Here is a 7,500-nt window from a genome sequence, read left to right on the forward strand (position 1 = left end):
CCAAGAGAAGAGGGGTAACAGATTATTCTTGGAATGGGGTTGTAGGACACTAAGGATCATTGAAACTTTGGTGGAGGTCTCTTTATATTGGAGTATTGGATATCAGTCTTATCTTGGATGTCTGGCCTTTTGCTAGCCATTCTACTGTTAAATATTTGGATGTAAGGGAGATGATAATGATTATGTTTATGGATTCCACATGTTTTATCTGACCATGACTATTTTTCTATTTTCACTTTTTTAATGAAGACTGTAAGAATTGCTCCTAATTGTTTCTAGGAAAGGATCTTGTGTAAGAAAGGGTCACCAATGTTTAAACTTACAGTATGCTCCTTTTTTAAAAGAAAGGTTAGATAGATGTCTGCCCAAAATGAATTTTCAACTGATGTCAGATATGAAGAAGAAAGCGTTGCTTTTCCAGAAAGGATTTGGCCACATTTCTTAACCCTTAATGGACAGATAGCTTCTCAGGAGTAGTAATAACAGGTTTGGGGTGTTGGACAGAGTCATCGTGTAGATAAGCAATATCAAGCGCCATCGATTGGGAAAGAATCAGGTGGGAAAGAGGTGTCAATATTTCTCGGGAGCTCATGCAAGCTTACTAGTGATTTTGACTTTTAGTGGAATGTACTACTTTTCTGTCTCGTATGTCTTTTTATAAATTTGCTCATATACCAACGGGCTGCTGTTGGTTTTAGTTCTTGTCTTTTATGATAGTATGTCAGTTGTAAATTTAATTTTGCAAAGAAATGTTAAAAAAAAATGTACAAATAAAATGTTACAGAATCTTTGTCCTAGGTAAATTTACGTAAATATTTTTCAACAAATATGCTAAGAATTTGTTACTGATTTTATTTCTTATCTGTTCTGATATTGTGTAAGCTGTAATTATAATTTTACAAAATAGAGTAAAATTATTTATTAGAAAAAGCATTTATAAGATGGTTAAATTTACAATTGTATTGTAAAAGAGGCCCCACAAGGGGTTGTAAGTTGTAATTTTTCAATTTCTTGTGAAAGGCAGGGAAATTTTTTTAGAATTGATTTTTTTTCATGTGCATTTGCATATCTTCCTCTTTCCATTGACATTTTTTTTTTTGCATTAATTGGCTGGCCTCAGTTACCCGGCCTGAGGAGCTGCATATTGATTTTTTACCCATTTGTTAAGGGTTAATTCTCGTATATTACTTTACATCATGGAGCTTTCCTAGAGTAGCCAGTCATAATGGCAGCTGTCACCTAAGTCTCCAAACATTTATCCAAATTGAAAATGGTGAACTGCCTCATAACTCTTCATTGTGACCAAATTAGTAATAATTTATAGTCCAGTAAAATAACAGCTTTCTAAGTAATACATAACATGATTTACATAATTTTTGGCCAAGACTTTGAACCAGTTGCATTTGTATAAATTATATTTTGTTCCCATAAGAAAACCCTTAATTCCACAGAATGGCACTTATAATGTACACTGCATCAAATTTTCAATGTCTTTCCCTCCTGGTGTCACAAGGACTGTATGTTTGTTAGTAGATGAGTGTTTCAACTTTTTACATATTCACCTAACATCACTACTGGAATCATCTTCCAGTGTCTTAATAAGAAATTTATGTGATGTTTGGTACACACGCATTCATTATGCCATTGTGTTATTCTTATCTCGGGAGTTTTGCGAGTACTTAATTAACATAAGCCTTGCCCTGGGCTCCCAAATACTTCTGTCATCCTCATGGGAATGGATAAGGAAAACATAAAGCATAACATGGAAAGACAATTGACTTTGACGTCTAATGGTCTGCAGGAATCTTAGTGGCAGAAAGTCGTACCACCCAGCTGTTCTACATTTAATGCATACACTTTGCAAGACTACCATTTTCATGGCTCGTGAAAAATTATTTTTGTACATGAACTTCCCTGCCAGATATATACTTAGCTTATGTCTCTGACGTCACGACAGAAAATTCAAAACTCGCAGCACATGCTACAGGTAGGTCAGGTGATCTACCTTACCCGCCGCTGGGTGGCGGGTGTAAGAACCAGTCCCCCTTTCTTGTCAGATTTTTTTCTGTCGCCGGCTGGACAACACCTGTTGTTCAGTCATTACGATAGTTAGATTCTTTCTCGTTGCCGACGAATTGGATTTTGGTGAAGTACCTTTTGTTTGTTGGCTTGGCTTACGCTTTTGGATTTTCTTTTGGATTGTTCTTTGAGTTAATAATCATGGATGATTCTGAGGTAATGAAACCTTCTTTATTTAGTTTGCTCAGTGATTGACTGTAAAGTGAGGCTTCCAAAGGCTGCTTTGGATCCTCACTCCGTATGTATGGTTTGTAGGGGGAATGATTGCTCTTTTGTTAACCCTTGTAAAGAGTGCGAGAGTTTAGATGAAGATGGATGGAAGGCTCTTTCTACTTATTTAAGGAAGTTGGAGAAGGATAGGGTGCGTAAGGCTTCTTCAAGGAGCTCAAGTAGATCTAGAGTCAGTGAAATGGACGTTGAGAACCCTGTAGCAGAATAGTTCCTTCTCTTGTTTCAGCCCCTGCGCCCAGCTTTGAACCCGAAGATTCGTTTTCAGAAGTTGCTTCCGGGAGAGCCTCGATCAGGAGTAAGGAGAGCTTCGCTCGCTCTCGATAAGGTAAAAGTGATAGTGCAAGTGATCAGTGCAGTGGAGGGTGCGTCTGACCGGCTCACTAACGCTTCCAGGCCTAGACCTCTTCCAGACTCCCAGACCCAGTGGAGGAGGAAAGTCAAAAGCCGCAGGAATGTTAGGGAGAACCCCCACCGGTCAGGCGTCCCCTCGGCAGATCCTGTTGCTCGTTCCTAGGCTGCCTTGGATCGAGCCAAGAAGGAGTTATTGCGCCAGTGCTTCTCGTCATCTTCGTCGCCTTCTCCTAAGCATAGATGGAGTGCCTCGGAGTCGTCTCGCCCTCTCAGGAGGCCCTGGAAAGCTCCTTGCGCCCTTCCTTCCAGCCCCGAATCCTTCGCGGAAGAACCAGAAGTGGAACGCAAGAAAGCCAAGAATTCTTCTTTTTACGCTTCTCCTGTTCGGTCTCGGACTACGTCTCCTGTAGAGGAATTCAAGAGGTCTCCTGCGCGCATCCTGGCGGGTCTGTAGGCGCAGATTGCGGCTTTAGCTGATTCTATTGCCGGGTCTTCTCATCGTCAGAAGGACGCCTCGCTAACGGTGAAGAAGTCTAAGAACGTCCCTTCTGCTCGCTCTCCTCCTGCTAGAGAAGTTATTGAGCCTCGTAGTAGGAAGTCAGAAGTGCAGGCTGAAGTTCGGGATCACTCTCCGAGTAGGCTCTCCTCTCTCCCCAGCAAGAGTATTGAGCATGTCAGGCGTAAGGAGCCTGACAGGTGCTCTCCTCAGGATTTCCGCTCCTCTTCAGTTAGGCGTCAAGAGCTTGACAGACGTCAAGAGCCTCGTTATCGTCAGGAGCGAAGGAAGAGTTCTTCGCCTGGTAGCTGCTCTCCTTTTGACGGGCGCTCGGAGCCTAGTAGGCGCCAAGAGCCTTGTAGGTGCCAGTGGAAGCATTCCTCTCCGTTGGATTACTCCCGATTGGATAGGCGCTCAGAGCCTTGTAAGCGCCGTGCTTCGGACAGAGACTCCTCCGTGGAAGTTTTCTCTCCCCGTGGCAGGCGTCAAGAGCCTGGTAGGGGTTTTGAGTCTGACAGGCACCAAGAGCCTGGCAGGCGTATTGAGGATGGCAGGCGCCAAGAGCCTAGCAGGCGCAGAGAGCCTGATAGGCGCTCTCCCTTGTCCAGGCGCTCATCTGTGGACTTAGACTTTGTTTCCGACAGGCTAGCTTCCGCTAGTAGGCGCTCTCCTAGTAGGCGCTCCCCAAGTAGGCGCTCTCCTAGTAGGCGCTCTCCTAGTAGGCGCTCTCCTAGTAGGCGCTCTCCTAGTAGGCGCTCCCCAAGTAGGCGCTCTCCTAGTAGGCGCTCTCCTTGTAGGCGTTCTCCAAGTAGGCGCACTCTCTGTAGGCGCTCTCCCTGTAAGCGCTCTCCCAGTTGGGGCTCTCCATGTAGGCGCTCTCCCAGTGGACATTCTCCCAGTAGGCGCTCGCCTAGTAGGTGCTCTCCGAACAGGCGCTCTCCGAGGAATAGCTCTCCTCCTGGCAGTAGAACTTCTAAACGTCATTCGTCTGAAGAGTATCTTGGGGATTCTGAGGAAGATTTGCCCAAGGATGCTTCAGTTTCGTCATACAAGAGACTGACCGACCTCCTCTTGCAAGATTTTGGGGAGTCTCTTTCGGCCGTTGCTCCTCCGTCACCTCCGTCCTTATTTTCAACGACCAATACGACTAAGAAGTCTTCAGTCATTAAGATGAAAACGACGGTGTCGATGAAGAAGGCTCTTAAGAACTTGGACGATTGGTTGGTATCGAAGGAGGAGAAGGGGAAGACCGTATTTTCTTTTCCCCCGTCCAAACTTACGGGGAAGATGGGGTTCTGGTACGAGTCAGGAGAGCCCTTGGGTCTGACTCTTCCCTCTTCTGCAGACTCGGACTTCTCTTCGTTGGTTGATTCCGCACGTCGCTCGGCGCTTAATTTTGCGAAGACGACATGGGGTATGAGCGAGTTAGATCACCTTCTGAAGGGAATGTTCCGAGTCTTAGAAGTTTTTAACTTTCTTGACTGGACCCTTGGAGTCATGGCTAAGAGGACTCAAGATCTAGACACACTTTCACCTGAAGACCTTCACGCAGTGCTGTCTTGTATGGACAAGGCAGTGAGAGACGGATCCGGGGAGATAGCTTCCCTTTTTGGCGCAGGAGTAGTAAAGAAAAAAGCGGTTTTCTGCTCCTTTCTTACCAAGGCTGTTTCTCATGCACAGAGAGCTTCCTTGTTGTATTCTCAGCTTTCTCCGCAACTCTTCCTGAAGAAGATAATTAATGATATCTCCAGCTCATTGTCAGCAAAAGCGACGCAGGATATGCTGGCTCGCTCAGCTAGAATCCCGAAACCTTCGTTCCAACAGAAAACGAAGAAGGAAACTCAGACTAGGCAAGAGCCCTTTCGAGGAGGCCCTTTGTCCCGCTCTTCTTCCTCCAGAGGTTTGAGACCACCTAGAAGAGGAAGGACCTTCTCTCGGTCTATTAGGGCCAAGAAATAGCTCGCGTGTCCTCCAGACAACTGTGGGTGCCAGACTTCTGAACTTTGCAGACGTCTGGGCACGAAAGGGGGCGGACAATTGGTCCCTCACTATCATCAAGAGGGGATACCTCATTCCCTTTATCTCGAGACCACCTTTGACCACCACACCAAGGGAGCTGGTGGCCAAATACAAAGACCCACTCATGAATCAAGCTCTCGCTCTAGCAGTAGAGCTGATGTTGGAGAAAGAGGCAATAGAGATGGTACAGGACCCTCTTTCTGCGGGTTTCTACAACCGTCTGTTCCTAGTTCCCAAGAACTCAGGAGGATGGAGGCCGGTTCTGGACGTAAGCGCCCTGAACGTCTTTGTGAAGAAGAGGAAGTTCGCTATGGAGACGACTTCATCAGTCTTAGCAGCTCTTCGTCCCGGAGACTGGATGGTGTCACTGGACCTTCAGGATGCTTACTTCCACGTGCCGATCCATCCTTCGTCACGCAAATTTCTAAGATTCATGTGGGGAGGGAACGTTTATCAGTTCAGGGCCCTATGCTTCGGCCTTTCCACAGCCTCCCAAGTCTTCACAGGGCTGATGAAGAACGTTGCTCAGTGGCTTCATCTCGAGGGAGTGAGGATTTCCCTCTACTTGGACGATTGGCTAATCAGGGCCAAGTCCAAGGAGAAATGTCTGGAGGACTTATGATTAACGTTGAATCTAGCAGCTTCTCTGGGTTTGCTAGTGAATTTCGAGAAGTCACAGCTAATCCCCAGTCAAGAGCGTATCTATCTGGGGATTCTGATGGCTTCTCAGGTTTTTCGGGCGTATCCTTCCCCAGAGAGGATAACCTGATGTTCGGAGAAGGTAGCAACCTTTCTAGAGAAAGATGTATGCACAGCGAGGGAGTGGATGAGTCTGTTGGGGACACACTCCTCGCTGGAGCAATTCGTTTCTCTAGGGAGGTTGCACCTCAGACTCCTACAGTTCTTCCCGACGAGGAACTGGAACCGAAGATCTCAAGGTCTAGACTTTGCGTTCAAGATTTCGCAAGTGATAAAGGAGGATCTCCGTTGGTGGCTAGACCCTCTCCTGTTCAAGGAAGGCCTTTCCTTGCAGGTTCGGAACCCCAACCTAGTGTTATATGCAGACGCATCGGACATAGGTTGGGGAGCTACTCTCGGGTCGAGAGAAGTGTCAGGCACCTGGATGGGGGATCAGGTGTCCTGGCACATCAACAGGAAAGAGCTAACAGCGATTTGGTTCGCTCTCAAAACCTTCGAACCCTCGTAAAGGGAAAGTCCGTTCAGATCCCCAACTCGGACAAACACAAGCATCCCTGGCTTACATTCGGAAACAGGGGGGGACTCACTCTTTCTCCCTGTATGAGACAGCGAGATCGCTCCTCCTGTGGTCGGAGGAAAGGAAAATAAGTCTTCTCACCAGGTTCGTACAGGGAGAAAGAAATGTCAGAGCGGATCTGCTAAGCAGAAGGAATCAAGTCCTTCCCTCAGAGTGGACTCTGCACTCGGACGTATGCCAGGAGCTGTGGAGGACGTGGGGCAGGCCCCATCTCGATCTCTTTGCGACCTCCAGGAATGGGAGGATAGATCTATACTGCTCCCCTATTGCGGACCCAAGAGCAGTGGCAATAGATGCATTCCTGATGGATTGGAAAAACCTGGATCTTTACGCGTTCCCGCCTTTCAAGATTCTAGGGGAAACGCTAAGGAAGTTCGCAGCTTCAGAGGGAGCAAGGATGACTTTGATAGCTCCGTTCTGGCCCGCCCACGAACTGGTTCACAGAGGTGACTGGAATTGGCTGGGGGATGTTTACAAGATCCCTACCAATAAATAAGAGTCGATCTGCCTCAAACAGCCCCACTTCGACAGGTTTCACAAAAACCTCCCCGCTCTCAGTCTGACTGGATTCAGACTATAAAGTCTCTCGTCAGAGCTAAGGGCTTTTCGGCAAAGTCTGCAAGTGGTATTGCCAATGCATGTAGACCTTCCACCTCTAGAGTCTACCAGTCGAAGTGGGATGTTTTTCGACGTTGGTGCAGGACTCATAAAGTTTCCTCCTCCAGTACCTCTGTGACTCCGCGGTTTGCTCTTTTCTTCCGGCTTTCCTAGCCAAGAATGAAAACCCTTCTTCACCGTGGCCCAGGAGCTTCGAAGTTAAAAGCTTATCCTCCTTAGTTGGGACAGAAGAGGAGAGATCTCTCTGCCTGGTGAGAAGCCTGAAATTTTATCTTCAGAGGAAGAGAAGACTTGGTGCTAATGAGAGCAATCTCTGGTGCTCAGTAAGGGACCCCAGTAGGCCCTTATCTAAAAATGCCCTCTCATTCTTTATCAGGAATGTTATTAGAGAAGCCCACACATCGTGCAATCAGCAACAGTTTAGTCTTCT

At 46.8% G+C, this 7,500-nt stretch overlaps 1 protein-coding gene across 1 annotated transcript in view; it reads left to right on the forward strand.

Moving 5' to 3' along the window:
* Positions 1–7,500, forward strand: part of LOC135196907 (juvenile hormone esterase-like) — a 462,912-nt gene that overhangs the window by 269,552 nt on the left and 185,860 nt on the right. The gene's annotated exons all lie outside the window — the stretch shown is intronic.

Source organism: Macrobrachium nipponense, chromosome 18 (assembly GCF_015104395.2).
Source record: "Macrobrachium nipponense isolate FS-2020 chromosome 18, ASM1510439v2, whole genome shotgun sequence".
Lineage (NCBI taxonomy): Eukaryota > Metazoa > Arthropoda > Malacostraca > Decapoda > Palaemonidae > Macrobrachium > Macrobrachium nipponense.